General features: G+C 43.3%; 1 protein-coding gene and 1 pseudogene across 1 annotated transcript in view; one reads left to right on the forward strand and one right to left on the reverse strand.

Annotated features, from left to right (window-relative positions):
* The window catches only part of mrps5 (mitochondrial ribosomal protein S5), a 195,906-nt gene that overhangs the window by 34,675 nt on the left and 144,553 nt on the right, over nt 1-16,678 (reverse strand). The gene's annotated exons all lie outside the window — the stretch shown is intronic.
* On the forward strand, nt 803-10,893 carry LOC139266989 (forkhead box protein F1-like; annotated as a pseudogene).

Below are 16,678 nucleotides of genomic sequence, written 5' to 3' on the forward strand. Positions count from 1 at the left end.
AACATCCCCACCGACACCTGGGAGTCCCTGGCCCAAGACCGCCCTAAGTGGAGGAAGAGCATCCGAGAGGGCGTTGAGCACCTTGAGTTTCGTCGCCGAGAGCATGCAGGAACCAAGCGCAGACAGCGGAAGGAGCGTGTGGCAAACCAGACTCCCCATCCACCCTTTCCTTCAACCACTGTCTGTCCTACCTGTGACAGAGACTGTAATTCCCGTATTGGACTGTACAGTCACCTGAGAACTCACTTTTAGAGTGGAAGCAAGTCTTCCTCAATTTCGAGGGACTGCCTATGATAATATGATGTTCTACATTAAAATACAGTTAGGCAACCATCAAATTCATACCCATCACATTTGAACTTTCTTGTGTATGAAGCTCTTTCAAGACCGGAATTGAGTACCAAATTCTATTAGCTTTAACTCAAAACTAGACTTGAAAGCGCATATTTCAATTCCTACATTCAACCTCTAAGGTTACCAGTTTCTGGAAAGCTCTGATCCATTCCCGGTATAGATGTTAATCAGACAAAATACACACGGTCAGCATTTTTGACTGTCAACTTTGCCTTTAAGTAGGCTACATTAAGATTCTAACTCCCATGAGCTGTAAAATGGAGTGAATGCAAATGAAATCGCTGAGAATATATCTATTCTTGCTATTGAGCCAGAGAGATTTGAGCCTTGCTTTTCTGCTTGAGTTAAAATCATTAATGGAAGTAGGACAGTACATGAATTATGTCTGCCCAATGTGACCCAGCCTAATTGGAATAATTGGGACACAATCTAAGCATCAGAATTACCAATGATTGAAAGATCACCCTTTGGGGGAGAGGGCAGGAGCAAGTGCGCTGATGTAGGATTTAAAGTTCTGCGGCAGCTTAAAGGAGCAGTTGTACACCAAAATGGCTGGGAAGCAGAGCACAAAGGCTTCTTTGCAAAAATGCGAGGTTTGCAGAAGGGCAGTGAGCAGTCAGGTTTTTTTGATGGAGCTGCTGAACTGGTGTTGGGTGAAGTAAGGCAGAGGAGGGAGGCCTTATTTGGCATGGGACAATGTAGTGTCCCATGGAGAGGAGCAATGAAACAAAGTACCCATTGCAGTCAGCGTTAATGCCAACAGCCCGTTCACTGCAACTCTGCGTTGGAAGAAGTTTAATGCTCTTACTCGGTTGGGCAAGGCAAGAGCTAAAGCTTCCAAGAATGCACAGTGTTAAGCAAATCTGGCACCAAAATGACATAGCTGTACACAATGTTATTGCCAATGTTCAAGGAGGCTGTGTGGTGCCCTTCACACCCCCAGCCTCCACCTGCAAGTGTTCCTTTACTCACAGACTTGCATGCAATCGGCTTACTAAAAATCTTGCATGGATTCTAACTGCATGCAGTTGTCATTACTTTGATAAAGGGCAGTGTGGGGACATCTGGCTTTAACTGCATGTCATAGTAACTAAAGGAGTTCTCACATTTTGCCAGTCAATCACAGGACGTTGCAGCCATGAGACGAGCTCAGGTCCAAGATACTGCTATTGGAATGCAGCAGCCAGTCATCTCACTCGCTCTAAGCCACTCAGGTAGCTCCGAGGAGAAGCACAAGGCCGAGTTCAAGAGATGGCCGAACTCACAGGCACCATGGGGAAGCACAGTAGCTAAGAAGCACTAGGTACATGCACCACAGGCTTTCATTACAGTAAGATGCAGTGTGTGCAGACCTTGCTCTTGGCAAGGTTTTGATATTACTTTTATCAAGTGTCATGAATGGCAGCTGTGTAAGTTGATGCACACTGAATAGATAGCAACACAGTAATGGTGGGAAAGGGGAAGACGTATAGCGGATTGTTAATACAGTGGTCAGATGTGGTGTTTCCTGTGCCAATTTGGGGTCTGGCCAAACAGTGAGGAGGGCTGTAAAAGACTTTAGGAAGACAGAATGGTTGGTGGAATGTCAGATAGACAGGAGATTCAATTTAGTGTGTGAGGTAATACATTCTGGGAGGAAAAGCAAGGAATTGGAGTATGCACTCAATGGAAAGATGCGGAAGGGTGTGAAGGAGGAACAGAGAATCTAGGGGGTAAAAATTGCAGAGTGCCAGCCTGCCCAGGCGAATTGGATCCAGAGAACGATTCCTGTGCGAGAACAGTTAGGCCCGAGGCATAATCGCACTCGTGAAAGACTATTTCCTTTAGTTGGGAAGTGAGTGACAAAGAGTCATCAATTTAAAACCATCACTGAGAGAGTGAGGAGAGGGGTTCGGAGAAATCTATTTACACAAAGGGTTGTTGGAGAAGAAACTCATTGGTCAAAACTCACCAAGGGTCATCGACCTGAAACTTTAACTCTGTTTCTCTCTCCACAGATGCTGTCTGACCTGCTGAGTGTTTCCTGCATTTTCTGTATTAATTTCAGATTTCCAGCAGCTGCAGTATTTTGCTTTTTGCTGTATTTTATTTCGTTGACTGCTCTAAGTTTTCTAAGTTTGATCTGAACAGTGCGCTATAAAGCTTTACATAACCTCTGTGACTTCTACTGCTCTGGCGATCTTTCACAGCGTTCTATTAGCTTTCGTAAATTGCTTCCTCATTGAAATTGATATGTTACATATTGCAATCCAAATCTGTGAGTTAAATTCCATTCAATGTATATGTAGGACCCACACTTTTTGACTAATGTGCAATATTTTAAATTTAAACTTCAATTGTTAATTACATATCTGAGCTAAATCCTTTCTATTTTTGGCATTCTCCGTTTCTATTGATCGAGTGCTGCGGCAAATGTGAGAAATTTATTCCCGCAACGAATTAACTTATCTGGACAAAAAACCTCTGTCGAGGTTCAAGAGCAAACCCTGGGAGATTCCACTCAGTCCTCTTGTGTTTCCTGTTTGTTTGACACTCTCTTACCAGTGCCATGTTCTAATCGGGATTCCTGTGGCTTTTAGTTTAATTAGAACCTTTTCATGTGTATCTTTGTAAAAAGCTCTGAAAGTCAAACCATATCACAATCTACTTAGACATATGCCATTGTCTACTTCATCCTCAAAGAGCTTGAGGAATTTTGTCAGGTGGAATCTAAATTCATCTTGGCTGTTTCTTAACAAGTTACTACTGTATAGGTAACCCTTAGAATAAATTCCACACCACACAAAACAGGTTAACGTGTCATTCACCTCACTGCCTTTTGTGGGATCTTGCTGTGTACAAAATGTCTGCCACACATGCCTACGTAATTGCACTTCTAAGTCATTTGTTGTGTAAGGTGATTTGATAGGCTTATGACAGGTAAGGTACAATATAACTGCAAATCTTTCTTTTTTATTTAATGTTACTGATGTTGGGCTAAAATGCCAATATTATTGGAGTAGAAAGCTCGGGGTTTAAGGTGTGCAAGCTTTAAATTATGATATCTAAGGCACACATACATTTCATTAAACAAGCATTCATCAAACATCTTTAGCTTTTATCACTCTTCAGTTTTATTGCTTAAGATGCTCCTTTATGCATAAAACAATTTATTTTTAATCACAAAGAGAGAGAAATAAATGATAATTGCACCAATCTTACTTGCTTTGCAAGCGATTTTATTTTACATTATAGTATGCTGACCTTCATCACATTATCATGTAGCTGCTTACCAGATACTCTTAAATCTGTAGCCCGTGAAACAGTAAAGATTCCATTTGATGGATTTACCCAATAGATATCCACAGAGATTTCTGAGCTGCTTTCAGGGGTTAGTTTTTAAGACCAAAACACTGGAGGATGGAGCACTGCCTGTGCATAATAAATTAAAAAACGCCTTCTCAGCTGAAATCTAAAAGCTAACTTCATGGCCAACATGCAAGGGTTTTTAGGAAATACTGGCTCGGCCGAGTCATTGTCAGCAGTGTTGTCAGACCTCTGTGATAGAATCAGCCACCTCCACTACCAAAACTAAGAAAACAAACGCTGGCATACGGCACCCGGAGAAGCTGCCGTATTCCTACATAGCCCTGATTGTTCTAGCTATCAAGAGCCCGCCCACTAATCGGCTGACTCTCAGCAAGATCTACCAGTTCCTCCAGAGCCGCTTCCCCTTTCTTCTACCAGGGCTGGAAGAACTCCGTGCGTCACAACCTCTCTTTGAACAAGTGTCTCATCAAACTGCCCAGGACCTGGGCAGACCTGGCAAAGGCCATTACTGGACCCATTGACCCAGCCAGCCAGTTCATGTTTGAGGATGGCTCCTTCAGGCACAGGCCGAGGGGCTTTCGCAGTAAATGCCAAGCCCTTAAGCCCATGTACAGCACGATGATCGGATTGGGGTTCAGCCACATCCCAGAGACCTATAACTTCCAAGGGTCAAGAGAACCCACCCCCTGCGCCCCCAATGGCCTTTCTATGGATAGTAGCTTCAGCAAGATGAATGGACATTTGCCCTCACGTCTCGGCCAACAATGGTCACTATATAGGAAGCTCTACAGGATCTTTGGTCGATGACTACCCCAACCACACCATCAGTTCACTGTCCGCGTCTCCTTGCTGACCGGCGGTGGGGTGATGGAGCCGCACTCCATGTACACTACCTCGGTTTCAGCATGTGCTCATTTGGCCTCCGCGCTGAACAATGGGTCTCCTTACATCAAACAGAATGCAGCTGCAGGGCATTCTGGAGGGGGAGGTGAACAGCCAGTTGTCGTGCTGCATATTGGTACCAATGATATAGGTAAAAAGCCGGGATGAGGTCCTACAAGCTGAATTTAGGTAGCTAGGAGTTAAATTAAAAAGTAGGACCTCAAAGGTAGTAATCTCAGGATTGCGACCAGTGCCACGTGCTAGTCAGAGTAGAAATAGCAGGATAGCTAAGATAAATATGTGGTTTGAGGAGTGGTGCAAGAGGGAGGGATTCAAATTCCTGGGACATTGGAACCAGTTCTGGGGGAGGTGGGACCAGTACAAACCAGACTGTCTCTATCTGGGCAGGACCGGAATCAATGTCCTAGAGGGAGTGTTTGCTAGTGCTGTTGGAGAGGGGTTAAACTAATATGGCAGGGGGATGGGAACGTATGCAGGGAGACAGAGGGAAATAAAATGGGGGCAGAAGCAAAAGATAGAAAGGAGAATAGGAGATGTGGAGGGCAGAGAAACCCAAGGCAAGAATCAAAAAGGGCCACATTACAGCAAAATCCTAAAGGGACAAAAAGTGTTAAAAAGACAAGCCTGAAGGCTCTGTGCCTCAATGCGAGGAGTATTCGTAATAAGGTGGATGAATTAACTGCGCAGGCAGCAATTAACGATCATGATATAATTGGGGTTACGGCGATATGGCTCCAGGGTGACCAAGGCTGGGAACTCAACATCCAGGGATATTCAACATTCAGGAAGGGTAGACAAAAAGGAAAAGGAGATGTGGTAGTGTTGCTGGTTAAAGAGGAAATTAACGTAATTGTTAGAAAGGAGATTAGCTTGGATGATGTGGAATCTGTATGGGAGAAGCTGTGGAATACCAAAGGGCAGAAAGCACGAGTGGGAGTTGTGTACAGACCACCAAACAGTAGTAGTGGGGTTGGGGATGGCATCAAACAAGAAATTAGGGATGTGTGCATTAAAGGTATAGCAGTTATCATGGGCGACTTTAATTTACATATAGATTGGGCTAACCAAGCTAGTAGCAATGCGGCGGAGGAGGATTTCCTGCAGTGTATTAGGGATGGCCTTCTAGACCAATATGTCGAGGAACCAACTAGAGAGCTGGCCGTCCTCGACTGGGTGATGTGTAATGAGAAAGGACTAATGAGCAATCTTGTTCTGCGAGGCCCACTGGGGAAGAGTGACCATAATATGGTAGAATTCTTTATTAAGATGGAGAGTGACAGTGTTAATTCAGAGACTAGGGTCCTGAACTTAAGGAAAGGTAACTTCGATGGTATGAGACGTGAATTGGCTAGGATAGACTGGCAAAAGATACTTGAAGGGTTGACAGTGGATAGGCAATGGCATATAGATTTATAGGTTGCATCGATGAACTTCAACAATTGTACATCCCTGTCTGGAGTAAAAAATAAAACGGGGAAGGTAGCTCAACCGTGGCTAACAAGGGAAATTAAGGATAGTATTAAATTCAAGGAAGAGGCATATAAATTAGCCAGAAAAAGCAGCAAACCGGACGACTGGGAGAATTTTGTAATACAGCAGAGGAGGACAAAGAGTTTAATTAGGAGGGGGAAAATAGAGAATGAGGGGAAACTTGCTGGGAACATAAAAACTGACTGCAAAAGCTTCTATAGATATGTGAAGAGAAAAAGATTAGTGAAGACCAACGTAGGTCCTTTGCAGTCAGAATCAGGTGAATTTATAATGGGGAACAAAGAAATGGCAGATTAACTGAACAAATATTTTGGATCTGTCTTCACTAAGGAAGATACAGATAACCTTCTGGAAATACTAGGGGTTCGAGGGTCTAGAGAAAAGGATGAACTGAAGGAAATCCTTATTAGTCAGGAAATTGTGTTAGGGAAATTGATGGGATTGAAGGCCGATAAATCCCCAGGGCCTGATTGGGATGCATCCCAGAGTACTTAAGGAAGTGGCCCAGAAATAGTGGATGCATTGGTGATCATTTTTCAACATTCTATTAACTCTGGATCAGTTCCCAAGGACTGGAGTGTAGCTAATGTAACACCACATTTTAAAAAAGGAGGGAGAGAATTATAGACCGGTTAGCCTGACATCGGTGCTGGGTAAAATGTTAGAATCAATTATTAAAGATGAAATAGCAGCACATTTGGAAAGCAGTGACAGGATCGGCCCAAGTCAGCATGGATTTATGAAAGGGAAATCATGCTTGACAAATCTTCTAGAATTTTCTGAGGATGGAACTAGTAGAGTGGACAAGGGAAAACCAGTGGATGTGGTGTATTTGGACTTTTAAAAGGCTTTTGACAAGATCCCACACAAGAGATTGGTGTGCAAAATTAAAGCACATGGTATTGGGGGTAATGTATTGACGTGGATAGAAAACTGGTTGGCAGATAGGAAGCAGAGAGTCGGAGTAAACGGGTCCTTTTCAGAATGGCAGGCAGTGACCAGTGGGGAGCCGCAGGGTTCAGTGCTGGGACCCCAGCTATTTACAAAATACATCAATGATTTAGATGAAGGAATTGAATGTAATATCTCCAAGTTTGCAGATGACACTAAGCTGGGTGGCAGTGTGAGCTGTGAGGGAGGATGTTAAGCGGCTGCAGGGTGACTTGGACAGGTTAGGTGAGTGGGCAAATGTATGGCAGATTCAGTATAATGTGGATAAATGTGAGGTTATCCACTTTGGTGGCAAAAACAGGAAGACAGAATATTATCTGAATGGTGACAGATTAGGAAAATAGGAGGTGCAACGAGACTGGATGTCATGGTACATCAGTCATTGAAGTTTGGCATGCAGGTACAGCAGGCAGTGAAGGCGGCAAATGGCATGTTGGCCTTCATAGCTAGAGGATTTGAGTAAAGGAGCATGGAGGCTTACTGCAGTTGTACAGAGCCTTGGTGAGGCCACACCTGGAATATTGTGTTCAGTTTTGGTCTCCCAATCTGAGGAAGGACATTCTTGCTATTGAGGAAGTACAGCAAGGTTCACCAGATTGATTTCCTGGATGGCAGGACTGACATATGAGGAGAGACTGGATCAACTGGGCTTGTATCCACTGGAGTTTAGAAGAATGAGAGGGGATCTCATAGAAACATATAAAATTCTGACGGGATTGGACAGGTTAGAGGTAGGAAGAATGTTCCCGTTGCTGGGGAGTTCCAGAACCAGGGGTCACACTTTAAGAATAAGCGGTAAGCCATTTAGGACCGAGATGAGGAGAAACTTCTTCACTCAGAGAGTGGTTAAGCTGTGGAATTCTCTATCGCAGAAAGTTGTTGAGGCCAGTTCATTAGATATATTCAAAAGGGAGTTAGATATGGCCCTTACGGCTAAAGGGATCAAGGGGTATGGAGAGAAAGCAGGAAAGAGGTACTGAGGTTGAATGATCAGTCATGATCTTATTGAATGGCGGTGCAAGCTCGAAGGGCCGAATGGCCTGCTCCTGCACCTATTTTTTATGTTTCTATGTAAACAGCAGCCCCTCTTACCGTGCAACCCGTCGGCAAATCTCATTTCTAACCTGCAAGCACACTCCCCAGATCAGTCCTATTTACATCAAAGTAGCCATAACGCAGCCGATATACAAGATGCGGAGCCCATGTTACCACAGTTACAGATTTAGCAAAAATAGCTTTTGTAGGAAGCAATTCTAAAACTTGTTGACAGTGGTATTTTTAAGTCTGGGGTCGGCGTGACCTCTCGTGGTCTGGCAAATTCTCTGGTCCGGCACAGGCCAGGCCCCGAAGGTACCGGATTAGAGAGGTTTAACCTGCATACATCCGCTGCCTCGCAATTCTCTCTTTTAGCCCCTTGGCTGTAGCAAAAGACCAAGAATGGAAGTTGTTCTCAATTAAACACAACAAACGGATCAATAGCTGTTTTAGCACATCGTTTTCCCCACTTTAATTTGGCTCTGTGACTGGATGTTTTACAACAAGGATACAAAATTAGAAACAGTGGACTATGTAGGGCTGTCCATGATCGGGTAATAACACCTGACAAGAATGTTATAATGGTCTTCCTTATATCTGCAATAAACTGGCCCCGCACTGTTCACTGTATTTTGCTATATGCATTACAATTTTTCAAATGTTTCAACTTATTCCAGACTGAGTTTCTGTGTTGGAGTGTCCTGGAGGAAGGAATAATTTGAGAGCAATAAATGCAGCTGTAGTGGATCTCATTTTAAATGAGCATTCAACTTCATTTCTAAAGTTGAACAAAATGATAAACTAAAGAGTATAGAGTGGCAGTTGTGTTTGTCTCCCACTTATAAAGCAAGTTGTGATTGGGAGCATTCAGAGAGGTGTGCCGAGAATACTGGTGACCTACTGCAATATCAGCTGCTTAGTTGGGCAGGAAGGTCAATGAAACTCAGAGAAACAGTGAGGTGGAAACTAAAGTCGTATGGACAGTGTTGCGGTGACCTGGCAAGGAAAGCAAGAGCTGGAGGGAAGATCCTGTCAGCAGGAGTCGGATCCAGTGTGGAGATTTTTAACCCCTCAGGACAGGTGGGAGGCTAAAAATTCAAACTCGGGAACCAACCTCAACTCGCCTCCAACACTCCCGCATCCGGTTTTAACAAGTCCCTAATGTAAATATTTTAAAGAGGCTTTGTGGCTTAAATTTTAGCCAAGTTTTAAATTTAACGCCCGTGGGCCGGGCTTCCCAGGACTGGGGAAACGCCACGGGAGAACAAGTTCGAAGAGATCGGCAATCTCCCAGTGTTTGACCCACCATCAGCTTGAGGGATTTTGCTGTATTTTGCCTGCATCAGTAGTTTAAAAAAAATATTCTGTACAGGGGACCCTCTGAAAATACTGACATCCTCTTGGGAATCTGCCGTCCAAACATTGTTATTATTGTCATCATCATAGGCAGTCCCTCGAAACGGGGATGACTTGCTTCCACGCCAAAAAGGGGTGAGTTCACAGGTGCTTCAATGAAGGACCTAATATTCCAGATCCCGAACTATATCTTGAAGGGTGGAAGATGCCTGTGCGTGGATTTTTTTAACGTGTGGTAGCCACCACACGGGCTTGACAGAGCCAAGTTATTATTGTAGATCTTATACAACAGAAATAAGATGCTGGTAAGGCACCAGATATTGAAAAATGTAGAACTCTGCAAACAAATGGACACAAATGTGACGACCTTGGGGATCCCCTTGTGAACACCATTTTGAAAACCTCTGGCCTAACAAGTTACTGCCCTTCAAAGTAACTCACTGTACATTACGTGCTTTCCGATGTTTCTGAAAGGCACGATAAAACACTACATAAATGCAAGTGTTTCTTTTTATCTTGCTTTAATTTTCACTAACTGCAACAAGTCATCTTAAACTAGGAACATTTCTTCCTCATAAGCTTTCCAAGAAAGCTAGGACATCATGTACTAATGCATAAAACAAAATTATAGGCACAGTCTGACGAAAACGATCTAGAGCTAGCAAGGCAGACTACTCTCATTTTACATGTATGCGAAAAGGTACACATCATAAATAACAACATAGCCGGAAGGGAACTGTGAGGCAGTATTCCAATCTCGGGTTTCACTTTCATGGTTTATGACATCGTCTGAACCCAAGATTGGATTGTGGCCTTGCCATTACGTTCCTGGGGTGTATTATTCTCTATATAATAGACAGTATCCAGTTTCAATGGATCAACAAGATGGATCAACAAGATGGATAAACTGGCTGCTGACTGCTTTTATGATCATTAATCAACATAAAATGGAACCGTGTGCAGAAATTGAACTCCGACGGGACGAATGAATCAGAGGATGTGATAAAGTGAACCATTAAATCCATGACAATTTCCTGTAATTGCTAAGTCTTGCTTTACCGACATAAAATGAAGTTAGGTACAGCAAACGGCTGTTTTAACATCCGCACCTATACTGGCATGAGTTGCAATATTTACACCAGAAGCTAATAAAAATGGGAAAATGCCACAGGTACAACGTCTCAAATCCAGCAACCTCGGGACCGAGGCCGCGATGGTTTTTGGATTTTTCCGGATTACGGACAAGAAAATCAATAAAATCAGTAGCCTATCTTAGGCTTATTTGAATGAAGAAGAGAAACAAGGAATACAGGAAGTAGAATAAAGTCTATTATTGTAACATAAATATTTGGATAAAATAATATGCTTTTAAAGTAAATTAACTATTTATTACAAATTATATACATGAAATAAAATATGAAAAGGAATGTATTCATAAAGTATGAAATTGAATAAATAAAGAGTTTAATTTGGTAAACAGAGTATGAAAAGTAATCCACTTCCTAAATAAGCTGCACAGAAATGGGTACACAGGTTACAATTGGCTGGAGGTTGTGCTTGAAGAAGAGCTTGGGGTAGAGGGCTCAACTATGATGTCTGGGTTGAAGATGGGCTAGCAATAGGATTTTTGAGTGTGGAAATTTACTGTTGTAGTTGTAGGCTGTAGGTCTTTGGCACTCTGCTGCGATATCTTCTTAAACTTATTGGTTAATTTTAATTGTCTCAGTAATTTGGGCTTTGCTTTGATTAATTTTTCCTCAATTTTATACATCGGCGTTATTTCCTGTTTACTTATGAAGTTTCGTTGCTCTAGGGTGTGAATGAATTCATCACAAATACTGATAGCTTTGTCAATGGACACTTTTTCCACTTGATTACCAACAGCATCATCCTCACTGTTTTTATCCTTTTCCTCTGGATGCAAAACCATGTGCACAATTTCATCTTCTGTGACATGGTCTTCATTCAATGTTAGCACAGCTTCACAGGTCATCTTTTTTGCACATTCTACAAGTTCAGAAATCATTTTCTTCTCTTTGGACACATGAAACCTTCAAAGTCATCATCAGCATCATCGTCATCTTCATTAAACATAGTTGCTGGCCACAGGTTATGCCAAGCATCAGGCAAGATGTTTTTAGTTAACTCATCCCACACATCCGCAACTGTCCATATGGCGTTCTTCAGAGAAATCTTTTTTGAGAGCGCAGTTATCCTCATGTCTCTGTTCACAGCACTAAGCAAACATCTCATGAATTCGTCTTTGTAGAGACACTTCATTGATCTCAAAATTCCGTGGTCCATTGGCTGTACCAGTGATGTCACATTAGGGGGTAAATAGATCCCATAGACATTGGGGCAGAAATTCCGAGGAGGACTTCCCACGGGCAAATCAATAAAGAATACAAATAAAATGCGCACTTACCTGAAGCTGCTGCGCCCGCTTGAAGTCCCGATCCACAGGCCTCCTCTCCCTGCGCGCGCAGCGCGTGCTCGTAGGGATGCCCACAGGAGTCACGTGGGCCTGGGCACCCAATCACAGTTAAGTATTTTCTCATTCATTGTAATAGGAGTTTCAAAAGTTACGAAACTCCTATTACAATGAATGAGAAAAACCCTAAAACTCACAAAAAATACATAAAACATTTAAAAAACACCTCACACAATAAACTAATAGAAATTAAAAATGTTACACGTTTTTTAAAGAAAAATAATTGCCGATTTTTAAAAAAAGTTGGGGTTAGGGTTTAAAGTAACATTATCTGAGTGGGCAGGGTTTTAACATAAATATGTTTTTTTAATTTTAATCATGTTTTTTCTATGTTTTTAAACTCTTACGCCTGTAAAAGTAGGCTATGAGCCTGCTTTTGCAGGCGCAAGAGTTTTGAGGACATTTGTCAGGCGAGATATGGGTAAATAGCTCAAACTTCCAAGTACAATTTTCCTCGCACCCAATCTGGCTATGATCCGTCAAGCTCAGATCGGAAAAGCCGGTTTTCAGCACATGTGCATTGAAAACTGGTTTTTCCGATGCCTTCCCAGGTCCGCAGAAACTTCGTGCAGGCCCAGGAAGTCGGAATTTTTGCTCCGATATCCTTTATTAGAACAAAAGCAAAATACTGCGGATGCTGGAATCTGAAGTAAAAACAGAAAATGCTGGAAATCACAACGGGTCAGGCAGCATCTGTGGCGAGAAAGCAGAGTGTAGAAGCCGAGTTCTCTCTAGAGATGCTGCCTGACCTGCTGAGATTTCCAGCATTTTCTGTTTTTATCCTTTACTAGAAGTTCAGCATCAGGATGTGCTGAGCAATTGTCTAACAGCAAGAATATTTTCCACTTTTCATCACCTACAATGAGCACGAGCCTTGGGAACAAAATGCTTTTCAAACCAGTCCAAACAAATTACCCTGGTTACCCATGCTCTCTTATTAGCACAATAATGCACTTGGAATATTCTCACGCCCTTGAAACATCTTGAACACTGGCTTTTCCCGATGACCATAAGCTTACACTTATGTGTCCCAGCCGCATTTGCACAACCAAGCACAGTCAGTCTATCTTTGGCGTTTTACACCTGTTGGTTGCAATTCTTCTAAAACATAAGAACATAAGAAATAGGAGCAGGAGTAGGCCATACGGCCCCTCGAGCCTGCTCTGCCATTTGATACGATCATGGCTGATCCGATCATGGACTGAGGTCCACTTCCCTGCCCGCAATTGTTAATATCTTTCTTGGTATATAGTGCTAAAACAGTGCTGTCTTGTCGGCATTATAGATTTGCTCAGCCGAAAGGTTTTCATCAGCAATTAGTTTAGTGAACTCGTCTATATAACCTTCAGTTGCCTCATGATCTGCTGAGGTGTTTTCATCACACACTTTCAATTGCCTGATGACATGACACCTTTTAAATATGGTTAGCCAACCTGAAGAGTAGTCGCATGGAGTTTCAATCTCCAGTTCTGCGTGGAATATCTTGTTCCAGTACCATTGGACCAGACAAAGGAACCTTTCTACTTCTCCTCTGTCGCCATCACTCCATCATTACTCAATCCAAATCATCACTTTTAGGTTTATGCATAGTTTTTCTCTTATTCATTTCTTTCTGATCGTCACTTTCTGCATAAAACTTCATGATCTGTTCTCTCTGTTTTTTTATATCATAAATGGTGGAGGTTGTGAAACCATAACCCCTCACTCAGTCTTCGCACTGATACACCTCTATCTAATTTCTGCAGTAATTCCACTTTCTTGGCAAATGACAACGAATTATGTTTCCTCTTTGCACTATGACCCATTGGGGTATCTGTTGGCCTTTTTGGCATGGTTGCAAAGGCAAACAACACAAATTCACGATAAATCACGATAAACACCAGAGCGTCCGAAGAGCGTACGTATGCTATCGAGACAGACGAAGTACTAATGGTGGCGTGAGTCAGGTCGGGTTGGGTCAAGGGTCATTCGGCAAGGCTTGGACCGATCGCACGCCATTTAAAACATAGCGGCGAAGCAGATAACTAGCCCGGCCCAGGCTAGTTATTTTTGGACAATAATTCCGGATTTTATTTGACTGAATATCAAAATGGGATTTTTTTCAAAATTGTCTGGTTTTCGGACAGCCGGATTTGAGCTGCTGTACCTGTAACACCATTTCACACAGTGGCAGTGTGTTTTTCTTTGATTAACCGGGTGTCGGAGGTGCACAGAAACCTATCACCATGTTAAAGGAGAAGCCAAGCCAAGCCACTGGGAAATCCATATTGTTTTTACTTTTACTTACAGATTCTGTAATACAGCACTTCTCATCAAAAAATGGAAGATATAATTGGGAATCAATCTATAGCCAAATATATGGCAAACACCACAATACAAATTTAGTGTACTTTTATGAAATAGTCACAAAATTATCAATTTTTGATCTGGAATGTAAAGCTGAAGCAAATTAATTATTATCGACTCACACACAACAGCCTCAATTTTGGCCGAGCCCGTTTTTCGTTGCACTTACCGGAGTTGCACCGCGTATTTACATTCCGAGATGCGGCGAAAAAAAATGTTGGAACTTTGGCCGCTGTCTGGCATCTTCACTGCAGTCACGCAGCGAGGCCAGTCGTTCTGCGCTGGAAAATGTGCGGGGACGTCTGCACATGTGCAGTGGAGTATGGTGATGTCCACGCATGAGCAGTAGCGCTGCGAGTTGGCAATCGGCCATTTTTAAAGAGCTAGCTATAACACTGTCAGATATAACACTGTCGTGTAGGATGAACGCTTCATGGGTGCTGCCAGGCTATCTCGCATCGACTGACATGATGCGATGCTTGTTGTCACACACGAGCTGCACATTAATGGAGTGGAAGCCTTTTCTATTCCTGAACAGCTCGGCATCCTCCAAAGGTGCTCGCAAGGCAACGTGGGTACAATAAATGCAGCCCTGTACCTTTGGGAAGCCCACAGCCCTGGCATGGATTGCTTGGGCGGTCATTGGGAATTTGATGAAGTCATTCCTCTGCATACAGTGCAGCCGTGACCTGGCGAATGGAGACATGTGTTGCATGTTGAGAGATGGTGCACACATCGCTAGTTGTAGCTTGAAACGATCCGGAGGCATAGAATGAAAGTGTAGCTGTAACATTCACTTCAACTGACAAAGCAGACCACCTGCTGCTTCTCGGCTGTAGGTCTGGTCTCAGCAACTCTCAGATCTCACGGACAACTTCTCCTGCGGAAACGCAGTCTTCTGACACAATCTGCATCACTCAGGTGCAGGTGCGAATGCCTGACTCGAAATTGCCGAGGTGCGTAAGGCCTCCTGCCCAACAGCCTACTGGCTCTGATGTTCCTGATGTGATGAGATCTCATCAATTGTCTCCTACGTAGCACAATGATGCAGAACGCTTGCAAAAGGTATGGCATTGTCAGTATTGCCCCCATACTTAAAGTTAAACTTTCAAAGGTGGTCAAAACTGCAGGAAAGCAGGCAGAACAGGTTCGCAGTTCTCTCTCTCTCCCTCCTTCCCCCCCCCCGCCAAGGTCTGTATGGATGGACCACACCCAAAGGTCTTTTGTTCTCTTCTCTCTCCCTCCCCCCCTTGAGTCTTGTGACCTCTCACTCCCCCCTGCTCACCCCCTTGAGTCTTGTGACCTCTCTCACCACCCCCCCACAGCCTCTCCCTCTCTGTGGCCCCCAATGCTTGCCAGCTCCCCTCCACGCCTCTCTGTTGATTTGCTTGCAGCCTCTCCACTGAATCCCGATGCCGGCCAGTTCACTGGTTCCCGCCCCTAGCCCAGGCCGAGTGGCCTCCCGCACCGGCCTGCTGTCATTCCGGGCCGAGTTTGAAGATGAAGGTAGGACTTCAATTTTTTATTTCTTATTGAATTGTTCGTACTTTTTGTTTGCAAACATTGCTAAGGGTAAGACTTGGTTGGTTTAGGTGCAGGTCCTCTCTGCTTCCCGCCCCTAGCCCAGGCCGAATGGCCTCCGATGTACCTACCTGCGCCGATTTCTTTAACTCTCCGCAAAGGTTTTCTGAAGTGGCCACATACGCTGGCCTAAGTAGAAACGGAGTAACTATTAGCTGATCAAAGTTGCCCAAATGGGCAGAAGTGGTGTGGGTAGCTGGTAACGACCTCTTTTCAGAAAAAAAACCGAACCTAAAGAAAAATCGTAACTAACTGAGTTACGCTGGTGCAAATTGATCGGGGAAACTGGAGATTTTTAAAAGCAGGTTACTCCAAAAGAAACGGAGCAACTCCTGGCCAAAATTGAGCCCAACATTTCTACATTATAATATCCACTGAATAAAGAGGAAAAACTTAGCAAACTGTAAAACTGGTGCACAAATGGCACTGTGGTCAGCTATATAAACCGTACATCAGAACTGAGGATAAATATAACAGGAACCAATAACATTGCAGAATTTAAAAGAGTAATTTACTTATCTGTACTGGTCCCTGTGTAAATGTCATCTGTGTAATGCAAGTGATCAGAGTTCAATAATGCTGATTGACATGTTAACTCAATATGTAGGAGCTTTACTGGATTGCCACTGGGTTTTAAAGACAAGTTTCATCTGGAGACCAATGACAATGCGCACTTTACATAATGATTTGGAACAAACTGGCTCTATGGGCTGAATGGCCTTTCCTCTTGATATTCTTCCTAACGTGACATTTATTTAAATCTTTATAGTAAAGGTGCTCACTTCAGTCAAAGATCAGAGTCGCAAGGAGTGAATTGCTCCAAGGCCACTGCTGCCACACAATGATTTGCGTCACTGTGAA

This window comes from Pristiophorus japonicus, chromosome 7, assembly GCF_044704955.1.
Source record: "Pristiophorus japonicus isolate sPriJap1 chromosome 7, sPriJap1.hap1, whole genome shotgun sequence".
Lineage (NCBI taxonomy): Eukaryota > Metazoa > Chordata > Chondrichthyes > Pristiophoridae > Pristiophorus > Pristiophorus japonicus.